Raw genomic sequence first — 27,251 nt, 5'->3', positions numbered from 1 at the left:
TTTTTTTTTCGCTACACCAATTGTAGCTTGCTCACCAAGCCTCATTCACCCCTCCTTCTGCCTTCCTTTTATTTTGCTTCCTCTCTTCCCCTGTATTACCATGTGCAGTATAATGCTGTTAAATGACTACATTTGTGAATGTTAGAGAAAAATAACCTTTTGAATTCATTTGGTGGGAACCAGCAGAGGAGTTGCATTCAAGGACCAAAGATGACTCCCTCCATCCCCTCTGAAACTGTGGCTCTTCACAAGCGCATACCAGGCTTGATTTTGAAATTCCCTTTTAATGCAACTACATACTAGTCTCAATTTTAAAGTTCCCTTTCAGTAAAACTACCACCTGTGCTTTCTTTTAAACTATTGTGAAGAAATATGAACCCAGAAAGCTATATTTTTATATCAATATTCTAGAGGCATTTAAAAGGGAATATAGCTTTGCCCTCATTTTTTAATCTGTCAATAGAAAGCTTTAACTAAATTACAGTAATACTATTCAGTTGAATTTAGTTTGTTGTACAGCAAACATATGTGAGCTATAAATCTCAAGAAACAAAAAAAATCTATTTAGCTGTAGGCACTTTTATATCAACAGTGGGCTTAGGTATGCTTTCAGTATTTTGTCTATTTGATGCTAATGCCAATGGATTATGCAGATTAGATATGCCTACCAGTGCAGCTCCCTGATAAATTACAGGCTTTCTATTCACAGCAGGTCCTCAATAATTCCATTTTCTGTGCTACATGAAAATATAACTTTGGAACAAAATAAAGGACTCGGTCATTGAGCCATTCTCTGAAAGTTTTGTGATTTGTATCTTAAGAATACAATGATACGTTGAAGCATGGCTATCTTTCTGTACATCAACCTGCAAGCAGCAGGACTAATGAAGCCTTGTTTTCTATTAAATTATGTCCTACATTTAGCACCCACAGTGTAACACAGTCCCTGAGCCCACCAGAGCAACACAGCTGTATTCCCTAAGCTCTCACACAGCAGTCATTACTCACACAGTACCTGAACTTCTCCATCACACACAGAGCTCTCTCCTTCCAAGTGTCCTCCCACAGCATTACTCCACCACCTCCTCTTCACATCTTCCCGCTTCCTGGAGTCATCACCCTCCCTCTGCCACCCAGCTCCTGCCAGCCTAGCGCTATGGCTCCACTGATGGGTGACCAGCGGCAGCTGAACAAAATTAATCAGACCCGTGCTCTGCCTCCTCTGGTCAGACATAAACCACTCTAAGCTGGATAGTGAGTCCCAACATCATTAGAGGGAGGAAGGACAGACAAAGAAATAGATAAGGTGATTGCACACACACTGTATTTGCTTCAGAAGGTAAACATCTAGTCTCTTCCAAAGGCTATTGGGATGTTGTTTGGTGGTTTTCAGGAAACACATCTGCATGACAGAGTTATCAGAAAACTGACCTTTAAAAAATATCCTGGTATCATTATTTTTCATTGCACTTCTGCTTTTGGAAGCATATTTACACAGTTAACTCAAAAGAGAGAATATAACCAGTAAGTCTGGTGCTAGGTTTTATGCATGTTATTGAAGCCCTGAAGAAGCCATCTATAAATATTAGTGCTGCTGCCTCAGGCTGAGGTCCTCTGCCCTATCTTCCACCTACAGAAATGCCTTAGCATGACAGAACAGGATACACTGTGCAATTCCTTAAAAAAAAAAAAGATGGGTTTGTGGCAAGTTTTCCAGTTTCTTCTAGCCATGAGAGATCAGGGTGGTATCAGCAAGAGGTTTAACATGGTTTTGGCTGCTGTGTTATGAGAGAGAGCTCAATAGCAGTCAAATAGTTTTTGCATTTGTACTTGTAAACTGTGTCATGAAGCCTAAAGCAAAATTTTCTCTGAGGAGGAAACACACAATCCAAAAAAGTATGGACTTTTGGCAAAGCCAACATGGATAGTTGGGAGAGAGCCTACAGGTTTCAGCCTGTCTTTGGGAATCTTTGAACAGGCTGCCACTTGAAAATTAAGTAAAAGGCAGGAGTGGAAAACTGGGGTGTCCTGGTTTCGGCTGGGATGGAGTTTATTTTCTCCCTAGTAGCTGGTATCAACGCTGTGTTTTGGATTTAGTATGAGAATAATGCTGGTAACACGCTGATGGTTTGGTCGTTGCTGAGTAGTGCTTACCCGAAGTCAAGGGCTTTGCAGGTTCCCATGCTCTGCAGGTGAGCAGGAGCACAAGAGCCGGAGGGAGCAGAGCCAGGGCAGCTGCCCTGACCTAGACAAAGGGATATCCCATCCCATAGAGTGCCCTGACCTAGACAAAGGGATATCCCATACCATAGAGCGCCCTGACCTAGACAAAGGGATATCCCATCCCATAGAGCGCCCTGACCTAGACAAAGGGATATCCCATCCCATAGAGCGCCCTGACCTAGACAAAGGGATATCCCATACCATAGAGCGTCATGCTCAGTATATAAACTGGGGGGAGTTGGCTGGGAGGGGCCGATCGTTGCTCGGGGACTGGCTGGGCATCAGTCAGCGGGTAGTGAGCAACTGTATTGTGCATCACTTGGGTTTCTTGAGTTTTATTCCTCTCTCCCCCCCTTTTCATTACTATAATCATTATTATTATTATTATTATTACTGTTATTACTATTATATTCTACTTTATTTCAATTATTAAACTGTTCTTATCTCAACCCATGAGTGTTACCTTTTTCCTGTTCTCCTCCCCATTCCACTGGGGGGTTGGTGTGAGCATGGGGGGGGGGGGGGGGGGGGGGGGCATGTGGTACTTAGTTGCCAGCTGGGGTTAAACCATGACATGGGGACACAGTCATGCTGGGTTTAGAGAGCATGCCTGTATGCTTTGCTTTGGACTACAGGTTATTTTTTTACCACCATCCACATAAAATTTCCCACTTCCAGCTGAACTACTTAGCTGAAAACTGGGAGTCATTAGCTTTAAATAATGGATAGATATATCCATCATAAAAAATTATATAGCTGTGATTATAGTGGCCAACACCCACTCTCTTAGATTATCAATAAGCTGCATTTCTATGGAAAGGATCAGCACTAATTACTGTTGCTTATATGCTTATGTGAAATCTGTGGATTTCATAAACTTAATCGAAACCACAGATCTCTTCAAGTATTTCCACCCCTACTGGTATACAAAGCAACAGGAACTGGTTCTGGGACGTTACCACCAGTTTCTACTGGCAGAAGTGAGGGCCTAACATGAACTTTCTTCCCTTCCCTTTCTTTCATCCCCTCTGTACAATCCATGAAACACATTACCTTTTCCTCTAGAAAAAGCCATGCCTTTGAAGGACAATATTAATATAACTTGCTCTAAAAGAAAAGAAGCATGAAGGCAAATAATACTGTACACAAAAGAGGATCCCCGTCATTTGTCAAGATCACCAGCTGAATTTCTTTCATGTGAAAGGCAAAGCCTCTGAATGTGCTTTCAATTTTTGGTTTGTTGTTGATGATTAAGCTTGATTTTTTTTTATTTACAAAATGTCAAAATGATAAGTTTAATTATTTTTTCAAAACATTTTTAACAGAAATGTTGTTGAATGTTCCTTGTCTACAACCAGGTTTTGTTTCAGAATTTATGTAATGCAGAACAAAAATACTTTCCTTCAGAGTCCTACATCAATCTTAATGATAACTAACAGTAGTAGTTCATCATTTATCCTCAGACGAGTTAGCATTTTAGAATTACTTGACTGTTCTAAACGTAAGCCTTTATCTTCTAATAATGCGAAATACATTAATCTTTCCTGACTCTATTTGGCACAATTTAGCTTCCTTCTGAAATGTTGCAATTCTTGGCAATTATTTGAATCTTCCTCTGAGACCTAGAACTGCAAAAGCTAAAAATATCAAAACATGCTATTTCAGGTAGGAAGTATATATATTAATTCACACTAGCAAGAACTGAATAGAGTTAACAAATGAGCTCAAGCTTTCCAAAATCACAATATTTTGTATTCAAACAAAGCCTAGTCAAATAGAACTAACCATGACACAGAAGACTGAAATAATTTTTAAATACATTATGTTCTTGTCACCAAGCATTCAGTCTGTTCAGCTTAGTGCCAGCACAGGCTCTCCTTAAATCCTAGACTGCATTCATGGGATAAACTGCCGATTATATCAAAGGAACCTTCTCCTTGCCAAAGGATTTGATACCTGGCTGGCATTTTCACTAGCCAAGTGTGTTTTGCAAGCTTTATGAACCATGCTGCAGCCTATGCTATTTTGGTTCCATGATAGCTAGCAGCAGCAGCTGAGACAGATCCAAGCCTGTCATTTTCTAATCCAAGTCACCACATGCATCGTGCTTCATCAGTGATGAAAAGCAGAAATATAGCAGCCAGACATGCCTTAGGCTAAATAGTGTCTTTAGCCATATAGTGTCCAGAAGACATTTTAATGAAGTCTAATGTGCATAGCTTTAACTCGATTTGAATGCAGCAAACTGCACTACACATACACACTCAACACAGACCATGCATTCATCCTCAAAGAAAACTGAAATTACTTTGATTTTGGTAATTGTCAGGTATAACTTCAGCAGTGTTTAGGGAAATACAGCTGTGCTGTCCTCCATGGAATCACTTCAAGGTTCCTCAGCAAGACAACCAAAACTAAATGTTACTGCACTGAGGATGAGGAGAAACTTAAGCAATTTTGCCCTCATCCCTGGGCCAGCAATATACAATTTTTAACAGCAGCAGAGCAGGGCAATAGGTGGGGTGGAGGTTCAAGTAGGGTGGTAAAGTTTTTGGACTGCAGGGGAGTAAGGGTGAGGACATGAAAGAGGTCCCAAATATCCCTAGGGAGTAGGCACCAGCAAGGAGTTACAGGGTTCTGAGTGGGGGAGAAGGTTTAGGAGCAGTCAGGGATGATTTGGGCCCATAGCAGGGTTTCTTTTCCATCTTCTCCCCAAACTCCCACCCCCCTCCTCCCAGACTGACCTCGGTACAGGGACCACTCTGCCTATCGCTTCTCTGCTCTGTATCCTCTTTCCCCATCTCTCTCCCTGTCAGGCAAAGCACCCTAATTCCCTCCTCCCATTACCCTTTGATACCTTTCTCCACACATTCCTTTTCTGCCACTTCCCTCAGAAGCTTCTGGCATGTAAGGACAACAATGTGAGCTCGATGTGACTTGGAGAAGAGAGAATTATAAAAGGGACCAACAATGTTCTTTCCCTGCTCTCTTTGCAGGCTGTTCTGGTCAGTTAACACTTCCAATCATCATCAGCTGGAATTTTCCCTGATTAGTTTAATTCTTCCCTGTAAATTCATAGCCTCCTTTTGGATAATGGATATTTTGAGTCACCAGGTCTCGGGAATCTGAAAGAAAAGCCAAATGGAAATAACTCTTTCCAATCTTGAAACAATTCAAATAGATCTCTTACTCTTGTGCCCAATACACCATTACATTTCTTTACTTCCAAAAATTCCACTTGGAGGGTGAATGTTATGTGCAGAACAACCACACCAAGGGCTAAAAATAAGTTGCATATACCTGTGACTGAAACAGTACAGCAAGGCCAGAAAAATCCAAGAAAATGGGGAGTGATTGACAGCCAAAGAAAGTTTCTCAAGTAAAATTACTCTGCTGCTGACAATATTACTTAACACAGGAAAACTTCCACTGGTTTCTAGGACATTGGTCCCACAAATGAACTCTCTCTCAACCTGTCTTTCAAGTCTCATCTCCTTCTTCAACAATTGGCTTGCCATAGGGAAAAAAATGCCCTTCATTTTTCTAAACAAGCAACCTATACATTGTTCTCCACACACTTCCTGAAACGAGTGTGTACATTTATGTGTATGTAAAATCTTTAAATTTCAAAGCACAGTTATATTAATTTTAGAGCAGAATTTCAGGCTTCCCTCTGATAATATAAAATTATGCTGCCTAGAGTGATGTACATTCAGTACTATAATAACTAATTCAATTTGTGTAATGTCTCTCCTTTTCTCTAATGTCAATTATCTTCTACAACACCACAGTGTAATTGCAAAACACTAGAACAAATTATGCACAAGAACCACTTCACAAGGAAAAATCAGGAGGATGCATGAAAAAAATATATGATTACAAAGACGGGGTAAACTGAGACAATGAGATCACTGTTCCCCTACAGCTTATAGAGTGGTCCTATTTTAGGTTTTTTTCCCATCAACACAGAGCAGGTTTTGCAGCTTTCCCCCGCCCCCACCCAAAACAGGTATCAGTTAACACTGGAATAAACACACTGGGTCCAAATTTCAGTCAGTGTAAGATCACAAAGTCTTTCCAGGCTGCACTAGAATTTCATGCCAGCTCAGAATAATTCTCGACATCCACAACATGTAATGTTTGACCCTTTTTTGAAAAGCAAGTATAAAGCAATTGAAAAACACTTCCAAACAAGCATAGCTACATTTTACATTCACCTCTGCAACAGTGATTATGTATAGTACAATGCAATGCAGATCCAGGCCTCACAATATACAAGGGCTACTATAAATTAACGACCATGTAATGAAAGAAATTGAAAGGTGGACAGACAAGCATAAAGAAATATAAACCATGTAGTTATCTTAAAATAAACCACTTGGAACAGGAATGTGAAAAAAATCATGACTGCTAATCAGAAAAACCTATAAAAACTCCAACCAGTTAGCTAACTACAGATAGAGGCCCGCTTCTCAAAAACTCAAATACACATTACAAAACAACCAGCTATACTGCTCGTCTTTCAAAGACATCGATTCATTTTTTCTTGAAAAGGAAAGCCTTACAGTATTCTAATGAAAACAGTGGGTCTGATTGTTTAATTCAAGATAACAAAACGCCTCAAACTCGTCCTCAATGATAACCGTGACCTTGTATTATTTTGCATTAGTCTAAAGAGCCCTCTAGTGTTCACCTACCGCAGGTATAATAAATTATTTCAAATGACTAAGGAACTTCCTCGCAAATCCCTACCTATTAGCTCTATCAAACACCTCTAGCTAGTGGAAAGAAAGCCCATTTTAGGCGCTGGGTGATACATTTGCATGAGGAAAATAATTTAAATTCCACAGTTAAAACTGTTTAACAGGAGAATATTTCTATATTACTTTCTGTATAATTTTAAAGGACTAGGGTTTAAACAACATTTCAGCCAACCATTATTTGTATAGATGTATTGATACATATTCATTGATATATATTTATTTACACATAGAAGAAGAGCCTTCAGTCTTCAGAATGAACTAGCTCTGCATTCAGTCATTGCTGCTGAAAGTCAGTGACTAATGGGCCATGCTGCAATCCTCTCCAAAGAGGTATTTTTCTATAGAGGTTCTGTTCAGTTTTTGAAGGACCACCCCATTCCAGTTTAAGCAATGAATTGCAAAAACCTTCAGACCATGTTGTGGAAAAAAGGCAGTATTAGTTTAAGATTTCTTACTCATTCACATGCCCCACTCCCTCACTGGGTCAACAAAACTGCCTGTGGAGATAAGCTATGAAGCACCCCACGACATGCCCCAGCACTACCACAGCGTACAGAGAGACTGTGCCTTTGAGTTCCCTGTCCATCATTCAAGAAAATATTTTAACCCATTGCTCCAGAGCTGCAAGACAGAGATGTGTGCCGTCTGTAAAACAACACAAAACATTCCTACCTTTTGTCCATAGGGAGTCTACTGATGGACACATGCCATGCGTACCTGTACAGTGACATATACTCTGGACACAAAGAAAGAACAATCTCAGATATATACCTCATCACAGCAGTGCCTTAAGTTGGGTAATAATAATCGGCATCATCTATCCTTGTTGCATCTCCGCACCAAAGACATACTTCCTGAAGAATGGTGTTACCGATCATTCAGACACCCTGAAATATACTGAACCTTCTACATGAGCTATTTTCCTCATTATAAGTCTCTCTCTGGTGGATATTCTGTCTTAGTTACTGAACATCTAGATCCTCCTGCTCTTGCTTGCTGCCACAGATGCTGCCCATGGGGCCACCGGAACCAGGGCATTTTCCTGCAGGAAATCGACAACCTGTCAGATCAGGCCCAAAATCTATCACATGGCCACCCTAGGGCTGGTGCTGGCACAAAGCAGTAGGCAGAACTCATGGGATGGAGAAAGGGCATAATCATCTCATCTGGTGGCACACTGTCCCACAGGCTCCACTAGGTGTCCTGACATCTGATCATGGCTCCTCTCCTTGCCTTGCACCAGCACAGATAATATACAAGTCCCTGCTGCTGTTTCTCATGAACTGGCACTTCTAGGTCCTCATTTCTCTCTGGACAGCTAGAAACATCTTAAAATACAAATGAAAGGCTCTCCAAGCTCCATCTGTGTCCCCACCCTAGTGACACCTACCTGGCCCATCCCTGGAAACACTCAAGATCAGGTTGGATGGGGATCTGAGCAGCCTGATCTAGTTGAAGATGTCCCTGCTCACTGGGGGGGTGGGTACGTGTTGGACTAAACGACCTTTAAAGGTCCCTTCCAACCTAAACTCTTCTATGATTCTGCACTTTCAAGCCACAAAATAGCAGTTTTAAACACTGTACAGCTCCACCAACAGGGAATGCTTCATTCTCACCTTCCGTATCAGCTTTGAAAGCAAGCTTGAGATCTAGCTGACAATGCAATTCAGCTGATTTGCAGTGAATACAGGTATTGAACTTCTAAATGGAGTGTCTTCAAGCCCTCTTACAGCTTCTCCATTGCTTCCTCTGCTTTAATAGTCAAGCTTCTAGTCTGACTCAAGACTGGGCCAGTAGAGGTCTTGGCTTTGGAAACAGCTCAAGAGAGTCTTAGGACAGGACTTTTTCCAAAACCACACATCTGCTGCATACAGTGATCACCTCAGTCATCCCAGATATCCTGGACCACACCAAACAGTATCAACTATTTGGAAGGTTCAGACTAACGAGTTAAAAACAAGTATTTATGTTGCGAGGAAGGTGCCTTGTGGGATGGCACAGACAAGAGCTTGCAGATCATTAATAGGGACTCTCTTAGACATGACCCAATTGCCTCTTTAAGGAGGGCAAGCCAGAGGATGAACAAAGTAAAGAATGGATAGGATGAGACCAACTGCTTGCAAACCCAAGAGTAACAGATACCTCTTCCCTGTCTCTTTAGCTCTCTCTCCCCCCCAGCCATGAAACACCCGTCCCAAGGTGCTACGTGTGGAAGAGTTTACGATGGTGGACCTTTGGGATACCTGGTACCCCATACAAGCAGGAGAGGCTAGGCAGGCTTGTACTGTATCTTTTTTTTTTTTCTTTTTTTTTTTTTCCCCAAGACTGACGCAGAAGCAGCAGCATGTCACCAAAGGGCACTAAGCTGAGGAGGTGGCCCAGTTTTCCAGAAGCATTCAATCCTCAAAGTTTTTCTGAGAGAACTGATGGGTCCAGGGAAACATGTTATGTAAATGGACACCTAAGAACAGTTATCAGAAAATCTTGACCTAAAGCTTTTAGCTTTCTGAACAAGTCCTGCCCCTTAAGCTCTACACTTAATTTCCTCTCTGGAATGGCCTTGGTTCTTGTGATGGAAGACTGCATCCAGGCTTTGTCTGAGGTCAAGAAAGGTGCAGTGCCTATCTGAACATGAAACAGTCCACAACCCTACAGAGACATAGTCTCCATGATGAAAATGTAAGACAGCTGCCCCTTCATTGCCTTTGCATGGATTAACAAGCCTTCCTGTAAGTGGGCTCCCAAGAATTAGACAGCGCAGGGTGAGTATAGCTTTCCATAGATAAAGCAGTCTCATTTGAACCGCTCTGCAATCTCCAATACCTTGAGTTCATGTTCCTAAAAATGTTTATCATTGCAGTACTTGTTACTGAATCTTCCAGTCCACACCAATAACAAGCACTATGGATTTCCCAGTGAAGGGTGGTTACAGCTATCACAGAATGATTACCATTCACCTTTTTAAGGGGAAACTGGTTCTCATCCAAGCAGCTGTAATGTGAGAACAAAATGTGAGTAAAAAATTGTAACTAACTTCCTTTTCTTATCCTAAGGTCAGCAAGCTACTGTTGATTACACCTCGAAACTCTGTTTCATTGACTGTAGTCATGATCCAGACACGAAAGAAAAATACATTCTCTGCACTTAGCATTTAAGAAACTACTTGTGTACTTACATGCCCAAGAATTCTTATTTACACTGCCCAACCAGTATCGTGTGAAATTCCATAGCCACACTCTTCAGGCACCTTTCAAAAACCCAAACAAACAAATGAAAAAAGGAAGAAAAAAAAAAACCCAAACAAACACACACACAAAAAAACCAATCCCATCCACACACACAGAATTTATCTGAAGATCTATCTATCTTGTGTTTACAGAAGCAGAGACGGAGCCTTTGACCTTGACAAAGGCAAAGGGTTGGATTAACACTGCCACTATTGGAGACATGAAACTTTCTCAGATTATGAGTTTACTCCATCTCTTAGAATTCTCCTAGACCCCATTATGCATTCAAAATTGTCCAATACATGGCACCTTTAACACCTGTAACAGGAGCATGGAATGTATGTGCCTAGAAGGTAATGCAACAGCCATGTCAAAACCTCTATGTTCTTTAAGCTACAAAAGCAGAACTTGTATGAACCAAGTGGTTACACTGGTACTTCCACAGTTTAATTAGCTTTGATGCAGCTCTTTAAGGTGAATTTAACTAAGATTCTCAACCATTTTTTCCTGTAGGATACTTGTTCTCAGCAAGCCAGGCAATTCCTTATCTACACCACAGCTTTTTCCTCAGGGAGATAATGCAATAAACACCAACATATTTTGACATTTTGTTCCTTCTTCCTTCATAATTCATAGTAGCTTTTTATATCCACTGCATGGATAAAGAACAAGAAATGTAACCCTGCGGTGAAATAAAAGCAAATATATTAAATACTTGTACAAATAATATTACGTTTCTAGAACTTTTTGATTTTTCTTTTTGTGCAAAAGTTTTGAGATTAAAGCTTGATAGCAAAGACATCCCTTCTGACAAGACTGGTATTCACCCTCAAGATGTGCGAGACTGTCATTCCAGAATCCCTTTAGATTTGCTGCAGGCTAATGATATATTATGTACAATCAGAAACACTGCTAAAATAAGGGGATTAGGAAGCATAACATAAGCCTTTGTCTGAGCTCTATTAAGCAAGTTAGACATAAGAAAAGCCATTTAGTAACTACTTACTCACTATTCCATTAGGAAGGATATAGAATACGTGACATGGTCTTAACTCCCACATGTTTATTTACAGGATTCTTACTTCAGGGATTTGAAAGGATATTTTTGTGCTGCAGTTACTCTACAGACAAAAAGATGAATTATGTTAAATATGGAATGAAAATGTCAGTTTGCTGACTTCAGTTATAGAGCATTTGTACGAAAGCTTTAGAACTGTTTAGAACTTCCTAGCATTAGCACAAGTTGGTTATCTAAATGTAAATTAAATTTATGTTTCCCATCAGTATCAACAAAATTATCAAGGGATAATAAGCAAAAGGAAAATACATAAAAACATGTAGAGATTTTAAGTCTACAAAATTACTCTACTGAGGTCATTAACCACAAGGCCAAAGCACATATGATTTTATGAAGAACAGTACCAAAGAAGAAAACCTTGTTTTCCCAAAGGAAATTCACTGCTACTTTACTATTATTATATTTTTCCATGTAAATTAGAGTTACATTCTCAATGTCCTGTTACGATTTCCCTCTTCCTGTAACCTCTATTAGAAAATGAAAAAGCAGCATGAAAGCAAGCAGACTGACACTAGAACATATTCATTATGCTGCTCTGACACAGGGGACCAGATTGGTTTATTATATTAACGATAATACAGATTAATTTTAAAGAACCCTACTGGTCCTACTTCACAGAGACTATAGATGCCAGAAGAATATTTTGTTAAAACAAGCAATAAATTCCAAGGTCAGGAATGAACTGAGCATGCCGTTATTTGACAGGAACATTTTCAAATACTTCCCATGACTCAAAATCATGTTTGACAGTTGCTATCAAGTCAACTGTCAAAAACACAAGGTTTCATTTTCACCCTGACATAGTCCAAAACTATCAACTAGACTAACCCCTGAGAAAGACACAGTATTATGTACTCAATTTGTTCAATATTCTTTCCTTTCCTCCTTAAAAAGAAGGTCAAGGTGAGGAAAACCACATGCACTACAGATGCCTGTTGAGAGGGGACTCTGCAGAGGGCAACTCAGGTAAGCAAGCATGTTTTCTTCATCTGAAAACCATAACACAAATACGGATCTTCTGCAAATGCTTTAAAGAGAACTGTTACTCTGTAGTTACATAGGTTACAAGTACTTCTGCCTTTAATTTACAAGATGGAATAATGGACCGGAATAATTTACAAGATGTGACTTCATACTTACTATTTCATACACCAACCTTTGATTAACAACCTATTTTTCTTTTCCACTTCTCAAGAGAGATTTCAGGAAGCAACACATTTTCCTTCCGCAATCAAAGAGGTTTATGCATTTCCTAAGATTTTACACCAATCTCTCCAAATGTCCCTAAAACTTACATGCCAAAAGAGGAGAAGATTTAAATACCTGCCCAAGATTCTTTCAACTCATTTCAGGTGAAGTAAAAGTCAGACATTAAGAATTTGATGACTCTTTCACATGAAGTCAAGTCTTTTTATAAGATCAGTTGTGAACTGAACTCCCAGTTGAAATTGAAGCTACTTCAAATTCTGTGCAACACAGACCAATGCAGGGAGCTGCTCCACCACGGCAGTATGTGCTCCTGCCATTATCCTGCCTGGCAAAACCAGTTTGTAGCCCTGGTACACACTGTTCACTTCTAGTTACGTAGGCTTTAAAGATAGTGGCCACTAGTTCTTCACAGATCTCATACAGGAAACTGGTGGGATGATACAGAATTAAGAGTGGTGTAAGTGACATGAAAATTCAGCATTTCAGAGCAGATAATAATAGCAGACCACTGGAAAACTGGCAGCCAAAATCTCGGACCTCCAGGGGCAGATGGAATGCCCACCTCCAAGCAGTGGCTGCTTTCCTGGTCCAGCGGTGCTGCTCTGAGCACACATCCAGGGGCTGCCTGCCACTCCTTATAGACTTCAGACAAGTGCAATTTTAATTCCTCACATTTAGAGTGTTGTCCCTCATGGCAATATATGACATGAAAACAATATTTGGCACAGAAAACTCTAAATAACATTATGAAGCCTGATTTTTTTCAGTTATTAACCACACTTTGCTATCTATACTTGTCCTTCCTACAAAAATACACTCAAACCTTTATGTTCATGCCTTCAAAGCATGCATTTACCAACAATGACACAATAAAAAAGAAAAACATGATCTAGAACTCAAAGCTCCATATATTAAAATCAGTAAGTCTTCTCTTTTAAGAAAAACATCCATGGGAGAGCAATAGGATTTGGGAAATTTTAAAAGTGTTCTTTATAATACTCCCAATATACATTTAACTATTTGCTCAAAGTTTAATTAAAAAGGAAAATAAAGCACTTACTCTGGAAAGTTGTCCAGCTCCACAGTGCTTCACACTCTACTTTAATATTTCTGACTAACATGGCATGGAGTTTCCTTTGATCAGGTCCCTTTTCACTGTACCCTGGCTGAGACCCCTCAGCTTCTGGTAACAACCATACACTGAGAAAAACTAGTGTTTGTTTCACCTTCGTTACGTCCTGGTTTCGGCTGGGATGGAGTTTATTTTCTCCCTAGTAGCTGGTATCAACACTGTGTTTTGGATTTAGTATGAGAATAATGCTGGTAACACGCTGATGGTTTGGTTGTTGCCGAGTAGTGCTTACCCGAAGTCAAGGGCTTTGCAGGTTCCCATGCTCTGCAGGTGAGCAGGAGCACAAGAGCCGGAGGGAGCAGAGCCAGGGCAGCTGCCCTGACCTAGACAAAGGGATATCCCATCCCACAGAGTGCCCTGACCTAGACAAAGGGATATCCCATCCCACAGAGTGTCGTGCTCAGTATATAAACTGGGCGGAGTTGGCTGGGAGGGGCTGATCATTGCTCAGGGACTGGCTGGCTGGCTGGGCATCGGTCAGCGGGTGGTGAGCAATTGTATTGTGCATCACTTGTTTTTTCTTTAGGTTTTATTTCTCTCTTTTTCCCTTTCATTACTATCACTATTATACTTTACAGTAAACTCTTCTTAACTCGTGAGTGTTACCTTTTTCCAGTTCTCCTCCCCATCCCACCAGGAGGGAAGTAAGCAAGTGGTTGTGTAGTATTTAGTTGCCAGGTGGGCTTAAACCATGACACAGTAATGCAAAAATATGATACTAACAAGAGCTACAAAAGAAAAGGATATTGGCTCTTCCTATACTAATACTAGTACATTGAATCACAGAATGGTTTTGGTTGCAAGAGACCTTAAAGTTCATCTAGTTCCCACCCCCCTGCCCTGGGCAGGGACACCTGCACCAGCCCAGGCTGCTCCCAGCCCCATCCAGCCTGGCCCTGAGCCCTGCCAGGGATGGGGCACCCACAGCTGCTCTGGGCAGCCTGGGCCAGTGTCTCACCACCCTCACAGTAAGGAATTTCTTCCTGTTATTTAACCTGTGTCTACCCTCTTTCAGTTTAATGCCATTCCCCCTTGGTCCTGTCACCCACTCTGTAACAGAGTGTCTCCCCATCCTTCATGTAGGCTCTCTTTAGGTACTGGCAGGCTGCTATAAGCTCTCTCTGAAGCCTCCTCTTCTTGAGACTAAACCACCCCAACTCTCTCAGCCTGTCTTCATAAAGGAGGTGCTCCAGCCCCCTGATGATCTTCATGGCCCTCCTCTGGACCTGCTCAAGCAGGTCCATCTCTTGCTTACGCTGGGGGCCCCAGAGCTTGATGCAGTACTCCAGGCAGGGTCTCGTGATAGCAGAGGAGAGGGGCAGAATCACTTTGCTCAGCCTGCTGGCCACACTTCTTTTGATGCAGCCCAGGATGCAATTGGCCTTCTGGGCTGCAAGTACAGATTGCTGGCTCATACTCGGTTTTTCATCCACCAATAGCCCCAAGTCCTTCCCCAGAGGGGTGCTCTCAATCCACTCATTGCCCAGCCTGTACCATGTTTGGGATTGCTCAAATCCAGGTACAGAACCTTGTACTTGGCCATGTTGAACTTCATCATGCTTCCACGGACCTACCTCTCTGGCCTGTCGAGGTCCCGCTTGATGGCATCCCTTCCCTCTAGGGAACCAACCACACCACTCGGCTTGGTACCATCTGCAAACTGCTGAGGGTGCACCCAAGTACAAGTAGTAGTCCTAAATTCAAAATAATTTTAGTGGCCAAATAATTCACTGTTTTCTCAGAACATTTTCCCCTTTCCCTAGTTGTTAATGTTATCAACATTGTCTGAGTTGAGCTTAACAGCTTCATACTGCAAGCTCTTCTGTCAGAGAGCCAAGGGGACAGAATGGATAACAAAACAGCAAATGATAAATCACTGCTTAGCGGCACAAACCCAGGAGATGGACACAGAGAGGCAGGAGCTCAGTAAATCTGAAGACACCAATATTCTGGATGAGGGGGGCCCGCGGGGGCCATAAATTCCCTCCTGCCACCCCAAGGGTATCACCACATGCAGGCTTTTGGTCACTCTGCACACTGTACCAGCCCACCTGCTTCCTGCAAGCTGCGCTTTAATTCATTCCTGTGCACCCTCATACACTAGTGGGATCTCTTGAGCTGATAGAAAACCAGAGGATCATCACAGCTCCCTTAATTCCTAGGCAGCAACTCAGGACAAAGTAGCACACGTACTTGTCTTCTGAGGACAAGCAACCAGGATACAAACCACACGAGAGGACTAAGAAGTAACAAGCATGTATGTAATCACTGCTGAAGGGCACACTATAACTTTTTTCAATGCCTGCCTTTTACAGCTTTTGGAAATTAACACACTCAGGGAATCTAAGTCATATACACATACGTGTATTCAAATGTCAGAACAACTAAGTATGAGCTCCAATTTTTAGGAGACATTTTTAATAGCAAAATTAATTACAGTTCTAATATGCCCACTTTTACTATGTCAAAATCTAATGGTTCATTCACTAAATAAAGTGTAGATCTATTATTCATACTACTTTACAATTGCTTTTCAGCCCACAGTCAACTAATATCTGTGGATACTGCAAAATCCCATGATTAAGACTGACTTTATAGACACAGAAAAAAGAAATATTTCATAACAGAGCTAAAACCCCAGAAGTATTCAAAAGAAAAGATTCAAAGACACTATTTTATTAATGACAAATTATTTCTGATTTTTACATTTTCCCTTTGTGTCAAAGAAAACTTGTTGATTCAAAGGCAAATAATTAGAACTGTGAGGAAAGAAAGCATCACTGAACTGGAACTTTACTCATACTGTAATTTATTATTTTCAATTTTTAGATGTGATGCAATATAACGTCTCCAGCATCTTCCAATATGGTGCAACTGTGGGCTTCCCCTGAGCAAAGAGCTCCTGTTTGCTTCCTTCCCCTCACCCCTCCCTTCCTTAGCTGCCTCTCCACCAGATCCAACAACTGTGCAGCCACAAAATAAGACAGTCCAGCAAGCTCATCTGACAGAAAACTTAGTCTTCTGCCAGCCTCCAAAAAACAACGGTTTTCCATCAGACCAGTTTACTGAACTTCTCTTGCCCCAGGAGCAGAGGAAGTGTATGAATCAGTACAGAAACATAACAGCAATCCAATTCTTTTTGTGGGAGCTGCAGTTGTACCAGACAGCATCACATCCAGCTACACGCTCAGGGCATAGCTCTAAGCCAGAACTGACCTAATTTTATGTTGCCCTCCAAAAAGAAAAGATGGACCCGACTTCCCACTTGTGCCAGAATAGCACTGGTGTAGGCAGATGACCTGCAAGGTCTGGGAGCTGATCAGAGCCTTAATCCTACAATGACAAAAAAACCCACAATCCCTTTCCAACTGGACCATGTTGGTTACCCACTTAATCATGCCATTAACAAATGCTAGCAGTAGCACAAACAAGGGGGGACACGTGTGAATAGGTGTGCAGGGGGAGAACGGGGACATCCCCTCCCACAGAAGCACAGGCTGAGACTTCATTGCCAAACCAAGGAGGTAAGGAAGGAGAGGATCTCCATCTCGTGAGGCGAGTGGGCACAGACCAGCGCATTCGACCCACACCAGTCCCCATTGCCGTGGGTGAACACCCCAGCAGATGTGAAATTTCCTTGTGTTTTAGTAGGGTTTATGGTGTCTGCATCCTTCCACTCTGCAATATTCTTATTATTCTTCTTCTGACAGTTTAATGAATGACCTAGCAGAGTGGTCCCACTAAAGCAGCACTTCTGCAGTAAAGAAACAGGACTGCTCTTCCTAGTCCGTTACTGTTTACTAAATAAAACCAATCATTTTTCTTTTTCTTCCCATCTTCATCTTATTGTACACTGGAAGTATCTGGAAATCTATTGCCACAGGAATGTACACTAACTGTATACGCAGTGTCCGTGCCTTCACTCTCTCCTCATCAGCTATAAACAAATATCAGTTAATTCACTTTTAAAATAACATATACATTTGCATGTTAAAATATCCTGAAGTAGAATTTTCTTCACTTTTTCAAGTGTATGTGAAAATGTCAATTGGCACAAACAAATATCTACAAGCTTACACATTATACAATATCTGCCAGAATAAAATGCAACACAGAAAAGCGAAATGGGCCAGTTCTCAGCTCTACAAAGACAGAGGCAGAATGCAAGCAGGGGAAAAAAAACCTCTATTAAAAAAAAAATAAAATTTTAAAGTGCTAATACACTGTAAGGATGAAACATTCCATTTACATGAGCAAAAGACTTAATATAAATTATTACAAGTCTATGAATAACACTTATACTACCGTTGACAGAAGAACCCCAGGCACAAACCCAGGTATTCTCAGAAGAAAGCTGAAATTAACACCCAGTAGCACTTCCAAAAAAGCCGTTTCCAACTGCTCTTAACTCTTTGAATTAATTTTCAAGACTGTTTTTCTGAGGTCAGGAGCAGAGCCCATGCCAAAGAATGTGATCTGTTCTGTTAGTCAAAAGGGAGTATTTAGTTTGGGAAGCATCAGGAATTTTTAAAGGGTCATATTTTTGGACTTTTTGCAGGTTACTACCAGGAAAATTCCAGATTATTGGGAATAAATTACAGGAGAAAAAAAGTGATGTGTAACTACCAAAAGGTTATAAGGGAGTTTAATATGCATTACTACACACCAAGTCTGAAAAGCAGTCAAGTGTTCCTAGCCAGAACCATATAAATGAGAAAGATTCCGTATGTTCATCCAAATCAATCTGTACAGAACTTAATCATAATTCCAGAGAAGGAAGAGCACCTTATCCCACCAGTAACTGCATTCAAAATTTCCTCTTGCATACAGTTTCTGCAGGATGGCCTCACTGCAGGAGTATCTTTGGCGTCAGGGATGTCCACAACATGAGAAGCAGACTTTTGTACTGCTGGAAGAGCGTGGAAAGATATTCAATGATACATGGCCACACATAAATGAAAAAGGACTCTTACAGTTTATCTGCACAAAGAAGCTACTCTGTACTGAAGGTATGAATTTACAGTGCAAATTAAAGCGCTCTGTAACTCCTTCCACATGCAATGAGTTGAACACTCCAGGATAATGAACTACTTCACATTCAACCAGAATATTCAATAATACCCAAAACAGGCGCATGTGGAGCAACAGGTGTTGGGTACATCCTGCCTTATTCCACAGCAGCTTCTCTTGGAAGGCACACCCTCAGTATCAGAAAAATAGAAACTTAAAAAAAAAAAAAAAGAAAAAAATCTAAATAGTTTAACTTAACACCTTCACTTTCCACAGATTTCCAGAAAAGAACACACTCCCACTTCACAGTTTGTAGACAGAAAGTTCATTTACACAGACGCTCATGCTACTGACACAAGTCCTGCCAAACCCTGCAACTGAAGATGTTTGGGAACACCAAAGATGTTACCCCTTTTTGCTGCCAGCCTCACCTCCTGCCAAAGATGGCCATTGCTGCAGCACAGTAAGCAATCTGTGCCTCATAACTCCCCAGTTAGAGGCCACTGTCCTTGCTTTCGACGTACCATTTGTTAACTACCCCAGCAGCACAGCAAGCATACATGCTGTTCTGCTACTCCATCCAGCAGCCTGAGGAGGAGCAGAGCAGAGAATTAGACATTTGAACTTCATCCATCACCCTACCAAAGCTTAGCAGGGTTTATTAGCCATAACCTTCAGGAAGATTAATTTGAATAAGTTTTTAAAATGTATTAGGTAAATCATAGATAGTTTAAAAGTGACTGTAAAATGCTTTTGTTTAATTTAGTTTAGAAGTCTGCTAAACAAATGGCAGTCCCTTCCAAATAAAAGTATCCATAACAGATTTTAATGTGATTTCATTAATACAGTTTTGACATTAGCTCCAATTAATATTCCAGGATGTCCATGCAGTTAATTTGGGATATTTTTTTCTGAATGTTCCTATGTATGCAAGCCCAGAGGCAGCTATTCATTTTTTTCTGAGGCACAAAATGCAGTGAAGACAGAGGGCTGTGTTTAGCACTGGGCAGGAAGGTAGCTGTGAAGAAGTGTGAAGTGAAAGCATTTCAAGCAAGTATTTTTGTAAGGCCCTCACAAAAATGACAAAAATGGTTCTGTTGCTTAGCTCATTTTTCAGCTGAATTACTTAGTCAGATGGAAAGCTAAGGTATGTGACCTTCTGTGCCAAGTAAGGTCACTTTTTCTTTTTTTTTTAAAGTAGAGTTTAGAAATAGAAACTACTCTGAAAAGACAAGCAAAACTTCTGGTGAAAACTCAAGGTGAACACATTTTCTAAAGGATAACTGTGCAGACGTAACCTAACAGGCTCAGATTTCTGAGAAGAAACATAGATTATACCACCCCAACTGATCATTCTGATGCGTACTGCAGGCCAAATTCTTCCTTGGCAAGTTACCTCAAGCACACCAGAAAAAAAAATTGCACACTTCCACCTTTTTAAGGAGCAATAGACATAACGAAATTCCTACTCTGATGAGAGCCATGGCGTTTGTTTTTAATAAGTCTTAGCTTCTATAGTTAATGCTAGATCCTGCTTTACTTTTCAGTATTTGTATTCCCTCCCAGCAAAGCCCAGAGTGGATTAGACAGAGGCTTAATCTTACAAACTGAACTGACATTTCTGTGTCAGAAGTGACAGACAGAAACTCTCTGCAGTTGAATCACTCAACCCACATACTCCCCCAGCCAGCTGCGGCAGTGGGATACATCAGGTCGCAATTCCTGTGGGCGAGAAGACTTCTTCACAGAGTAGCTTCATTCAGGACTCCTTTAAAACAGTGGAAGGCCTTTAGCAGGCTTTCTCTTGTACCCAATTTTCATCAAAATTAAGTAAATTTTTAATGTTTAGGACACGTTTACTTTCCATGACCAAATCAATTTTTACGGAACACGCAGATCTAATAATATCGCAATTACAATTTTCTATAAAGCTTTCAAACTTCTTACAGAGATATCAGCTGTGTCACATTAATAAAGTCTACAATGCTGCACACAACTCTAGAAACCTTTAGGTATGTGAATATTCCGTGTTTATTTGGGTAGGCAAATCAGGTAACCACTCTCATAGGTATTTATAGCATTGGGATTTCAGGACCTTTTCCTGAGAGGTAAGAGGCAACCACATCCAACTTCACAGAGTATTCAGGTTACAGAGCTCATGTGTGGTCAGGGATCTTATAATCAATGCTGCAATCCACCACCAAAAAGTCTAATTCTCATCAATTATAAAAGCTGCTTTACACAATGGGTATAAGTATTTCTCTTAAGGCCTAACTCAGCATTCAGGGAAGCCTCACCCCACCAAAGGTAGCGGCGTATGTGTGAATTCATCCCAATTCGCAGCAGTTTAAAAGCACAGCAGTACAAGCCTCACGACATGATAGCAAGCAGGGTTCAAGTTTTTCAAAAAACAAATGGCATAAAGTAACTAAGAATAAACTCGAAACAGACACCAGATTTTTAAAAACATTTGTTCAATCTTTTATTTCCAAAGTAATTAAACACTCAATAAGAAATGGCTAGGCTAAAACTGCCGAATGATATAGTTGTGTTTATACAACTGCAGCCTCTTTCCACAGCTACATTTCAAACAGGAGAAATATATAATTGATTTGGGTTTTGTTTTTTTAAATCAAAGCCAGGCTAAGGATTTTCCCATAAGCTTTCCAGGAAAGTCAACCTCTGGACTAAAACTAAACAGAAAAAATTCAGCAGGAGACTATTTCATTAAGTTAGGACTACGCAAAGGCAACATTCAGACAGAAGACGATGGTGCAAATTCTTACGTAACTTTCCATTTAGCAGGCTACTACAGGCTACCAGCTATTATAACAAGAACGTAACATAACCATTTATTTCAAAAACACTCAACTGAATTCAAGGCACAGCTGTTACATTGTGTACTCCCTACTTCTGTCTGATCTTCATATATTAATCTCCAGTATCAGGAACAAATTATTAAAAAGCACGAGAATGTGTTCTGTTCCACAAAAACACTTTTGTCCACACAACTATGCATGTTTTATTCCAAAAAGCAGTAGATAATTTCATAGAATCACAGCATTTTGCCAAGTTTTAATTTTGGCAAAAATATTAACTGTCAAGAGTTTCAGTTTATTTATAAAATAATTACTTGGAGAAGCTAGGATATTTATTTTGAAATTTCATATGCTGCATCACCTTCTTGTAAGCTAAAGTAGTACAACAAATACCTGCAACAACAAAGCTTCTGTAACCAGGAAAAGAGTTTGGGGTGTCTTGTGAAATTATTTTTATAAAAGCTGCAAAGAGTAACACCTGAAACATTCCAGAAACTTTTGCAGAATATGAACAGACCCAAGACCTATTTTACCAATTCTTAAATCCTTTAAAATTATTGGGAGTAATACATCTCTCTGCGTATACTGGATCATTAACCAAATGTAAGTGAAGCAGTTGTTCAACACAAACCTATAAAAGCATCATCTTAACCAACATATCAAAAAAATACCAGCTTTAAAGTTAATTTTGCATTTCAAGGTCTTCCTTAGAACCTGCTTACAATGTACCTAAAAGCTGGAGTGAGGATAGAGGAGACATCAGATCTGTGGATACTTTACACTCACTAAGACCTCTTTGCCCTGACAATAGGGCAACTACAGTAACAGTTGTTTCATTCGTTTTTACCTGAAATCCTGAGAAGTACAAACACTCTGAGTTCTAAAGTTGCTTTCAGAAATTGAAGCAAGTAATTTTGTCACAATTTTCATGCCAGAAAAACACACATAATAAAACATGTTCGCAAACACAGAAAAGAATGTTTGGAAGTGAAAAGTCATCAATGACATAGCTTATACTGGATATATGTTTGTACAACACATGTTTTTTTTCTGTCCTTCACCTGTCTGCCACCAATCACAACCTGGTGTTTCACCTTAACACCAGGTGTAAAGCATAGTGAGGCTGCTGCTCCACAGGCAGCAAAACCACTGAAGGAGACAATCACCTGTCAGTGATTAAAGGTCCTGTGGGACGTACAGTTTGATCAGTTTACTCTGTTCTTTCCTACTGACTTTGAGGAAAGATGTGGTAAATTTCCAATTTTTTCCCACTGTCCAGGCAGTATGGATGGGAATCAGTAGATGTGTAGTCTATTTGCAGTTCTGCTATTAAATGCTATTCATACTATGTTACTCCTCATAAAATGAAAGAGACAGACAACAAAATAACTCACAGAATGATTTTACCTGAGCAGCCACCCCAAATTTGGCTTCTTGGAGGTTGTTTCACTTAAAAAGACCAACTGGTAAAGTCCAGTATTCTATTAATAGAAATTCATTTATTTACGTCATATGTATATGGGACAGAAGAGGATGGGATAGAGGAAAAGGTGAGACAACAAAAAAAAAAGGTTTCCAACTAGTTTATGAGCTCTTCTATCACCAAGTATTTACACTGTTACATATGTAATCGAGGGATGAATATTAAGTAGCTAGCCTGTGAATTTTCTGAAAAAGCTCAACTACCCACAGATGCATGTGGGTAGCGATGTGATGCTATTCCTGGAATGCCTATTTGTAATGTACATGTTTCAGAAATGGTATCACTCATCCTCAGGCAATTCAGTATTCAAATTCTGCCTTCTGTGACACCCTTGCAGTAATTCTGACTTGTACGGGGATTGCTGTACCGAAGTATTTTACAGAGCAATCTAATTTTTAGGATTACATTCAAGTAAAATAGCATCTTGACACTATCTGCAAAATAAATACAATAACTAAAGTACTAACTTCCATATAAGTGGATACTCTCATGTCTGGATATTTTGACCAGGAAGGCTTAGCCCAACTTTATAGGAATTACTTAAAATTCCACTAAACATTTTGAGAACTTATATAGCTTCCGTTCACTAGCTATCACAGAGTGTTTCATTTTTTTTGAGCAAGCATCAGCATATCCCTCTAATTATTTTCTTCATATTATACCTACAAAAACCAGGTACAGAAACCTTCACTAATTTTTCTTTGATGACACAGGAGGTGACTATTAAATTCATACACACAGGGCTGGAAACTTGTCTTCTAGTTTCACAGGTGAAAAGTCCTTCCACTTACTCAAAGATGAAAATTTAAGCAATATTTGGTAAGACACACTTAAATCTTGAGCAAATGTTTTCTAAAATCCATCAACATGTAAATACACTACTTTGTACTAGGAAGATTTCAGAATCTATTTCTGTTATGGTCATGAGAAAAAGACTGAAATATGATGTTTAAAGGAGCAATAAAATCTACAACTACAAGCTTCTCTCCTGTACAGAAAACTAACAAGTTGAGCAGCTGCTCAAGATCAGCAGGTTTAAATCAGTGTCTTCCTCCACAAAGAACGGGCGATGTCCTGGGAGTAAAATTATGGACAACTGCAATTCTACAGAACCGACTGCAGCCTTCCCAGTAAACATCCAGCCACTTTCCCTTTTGCATGGCAGCATCTCTGATCACTCTATGCCACCATCTCTGTTCCTTTAGACCATATCAAGGCAATGAATGCTCCTGAATTTCATTCCTGCTTGTTGGGCACAATATCATCCACCTAATGTTTTAACATGAGGAATTTTCTCTTACCTACTGTAATTCCTGCAAGCCAGGCTGCTTTATCTGGTAATTACCAAGGCACACTCTTTATTTTAACCTCTTGTAAGGAAGCAATTTTTATCACAATGTCCACAGCTGCTATTCAGGAATGATTAGTTTCAGGGCTTTCAAACCTTTCCACATCATTTGAATGCACTATACAATGGCACATTTCAAAATTGTGGGCTTCTTCAGCCAGCTACATCCATTGGAAGAAGTGGTGAATGATTCAGTCTTCTCAGCCTAAATGTACTCTCCCTTTTACACTTTTCCTTAATTGTTTCTGCATATGGACACCCTCTTGGAATTATGTAATGCATGTATGTCAGCACAAATCTATCATGCTCCAAACTTTAAACGAGAGGCATCAATTGAATCTTACTTGGAAAAATGATACATGAAAAAGCAGCACGGTGAAGAAATGTAGTGACAGAATTCATTACTAAAAAAACTTTTAAACTTTGTATAACATTTAGATTAGGCTGCAGAGACTTCAGAATATTTACCTTAACTTTCCCCTTCACATGACCAACAGTTCTTTGAGTCTTGCATTCAAAGTTAGGCCTCAAACCATGTATTTTCTCCAAAATAAGAGCACTGCTATCAAAAGTGATAGTTGAAGCATTACCAATTCTGTTTCCACTTAAAACTATTGCGATAGTATTTAAGTAAGTTTTTGCCAATTGATTTCTATTCACTAATATTTAGACATCAAATTTCTGCATAATAAAAAATATGAGGCATTTTCCTTTTACAGACTTTTATAATTTAAAATGTGTCTTTCTAGGTTCTTACACTGCAAGCAAACTTCAGCTAAATGCCCCCTAAGATGCATTAACATAGAACAGGCCCAAACCAAGAACTTGACATAAAATAGTAAATCTTCTGTCCCATGCTAAACCCCTGCAGCTCTCTGCAGACCTCAGCTCTCCTTGGGGGTCCTAGACCATGGTGGAGCCCACCTCACACTGAGAGGAAGTTAGATGCAAAAATCTATGAAGCCTCTGAGGTCCAGCCACCAGAGAGGAAAATACAAGCTTCCTATATTTAAGCTGTCTCTATTTCAGAATGTCATTACTGGAATTCCTTATGACTTTTTTTAACTTTAAAAGTCCTTCTCATCCTGACTTCACAATGTTATTTATGTGTGTACACATAAAAGTTTCCCTAAAGCTTTCAGTTCTGTCGTATCAGAATTTCCACTAAAAAGGTCATCAGAACTGAATGCTTATTGCTTTTAGCCACACAAAACAGCGCTGTGGTTTCTTGCCTCTACTAAAAACATGTATTACATCTATATTTCCAGTTCTGTAAGTTCTATTAAAGAGGACAATCAGTTAAATTGTGCATTATCCAATTCATATACAGACTCTGTATTAAAAGCCTGACTTGAGCTGACAAAGTCACAAAATATAAGAGAAGTTACTGAACAAATTCAGTATCCAATTACAGTCAGGTAAACTATAGCAACAGCTCTGAAACAAATACTGTTACCGTGGTGTAAAGTCTGAAGTAACTGGGAGCAGAACCTAACCACCTGGCATTTTCTCACTTCACCAAACCTAAAGCCCTGGAAGGGTCAACAATGAGTAACTATGTAATTCGTGAGGAGAAATGACTAGAAAACCAGGATACAGAGGTGAAATAAGGATAAATGCTTTTCTTCCATGCTGAATTTTCTGGATTTTGTTAGTCTAAGCCAGGCCATGGGTATTGCTTTAATACGCCATGAATATTTTCAGTATGAAATTCCATTCATTTAAAAATAAGACATGATTCATACAGAATTCACAAGGCAGGCCCTGGAATTTTAAGTAGCTTGGATGTAACAGGCAGATGTCTAAACCCTTAAACAACTTTAGCTGGAATTTCTTTTTCTAGATAATAAATGTAATTGTTTTAACTATGGACTGCGACTACTTGGAGACTTTCATGTTTGTTTCTATATCTAGTTTATGTTACTTCAGAAAAAATACTAAGGGCTCAAATCTGAAAAGTGCAAATTTTGTTCACAGAAGTAGTCTCTTCACGGCTTAGCTTTTCTAGGGTTGTACTTGCACCTCACACATGGAAAAGCATACCTAGAGAAAAGGTATGAGAAAAATACCTCAAAACACCCACAAACATTACAGAAAGTACATGTTTAAATGAATGATATCTCAAAAAATTAAAACCTTAATTAGGCTTCAGAACATCACTTATAAGCATGCAAAATTAACCCCTCACTGACTACCTTTGCCACACTATCCTGGAGCAAACCGTCGAGCAAACCTGCAATCACAAGCTCCCAGAGCCGCGTAGAACCGCAGGAAAACTCCAAACCTGGGGAAAACTCACCTCTTTTGCTGAAGGTAACGCACGGAACACTCATACCCCGGGGCAGCACTGGCCTGCCTGGCTTCGGGCTAGGAGAGAAGCGGGCTCAGCTCCCGCCCTCCCTTTTGCAGGTGCCCGTCGGCGCTCAGGGACAGCCCCGGGCCGCCCGGGAAAACGCGAGGCGACAGCGCCGGGAGCGTGGCGCTCCCGCTGCCGGACCTCGGCGGCCGCTCGGGGCAACCCCCGCCCGCCGTTCCCTACCTTTGCCCCTCGCCGTGCTCAGCCAGGCGGCGGCCTGCCCCGGGATGCGGCGCGGGTGGGACAGCGGGAACGGCAGACGGGCGGACGGGGCTGCCGCTCTCCTCCCCTCGCCTCGCACCGGCCTCCTGGCCGAGGAGCCCGCGGCCAGTGCCCGCAGCGCGCCGAGCGACCGGCGGCCCCGGGCAGAGCCGGGGGCAGGGGGGGCCCGGGCGGCCGAGGCCGCGCCCGGGGCGAGTGAGCGACCGCTGCCGCCCACAGCCGCGAATTCCCGTTACATCTCCCGAGCAGGATCGGGGCAGTCCCACAGCCACCGGGCGGCGGGGGGCGGCAAGGAATCTCGGTCTGGGAAGAGCCTCTTGCCTTCTGGAAAATGTCAAGTTATGTCGACCAGGTCACCTTAAATTATTAGAAAGCTGCAAG

At 40.7% G+C, this 27,251-nt stretch overlaps 1 protein-coding gene across 1 annotated transcript in view; it reads right to left on the bottom strand.

Annotated features, from left to right (window-relative positions):
• RNF144B (ring finger protein 144B) overlaps nt 1-26,611 on the bottom strand; it is a 95,657-nt gene extending 69,046 nt beyond the window's left edge. Inside the window, exon 1 of the mRNA XM_056331705.1 lies at nt 26,592-26,611. The gene's annotated coding sequence lies outside the window, so the exon portion shown is untranslated. The remainder of the gene's footprint in view (nt 1-26,591) is intronic.
• Between the last annotated feature and the right edge of the window lie 640 nt (nt 26,612-27,251).

Source organism: Falco biarmicus, chromosome 3, assembly GCF_023638135.1.
Source record: "Falco biarmicus isolate bFalBia1 chromosome 3, bFalBia1.pri, whole genome shotgun sequence".
NCBI lineage: Eukaryota > Metazoa > Chordata > Aves > Falconiformes > Falconidae > Falco > Falco biarmicus.
This window is presented reverse-complemented; position numbering and strand designations above follow the sequence as displayed.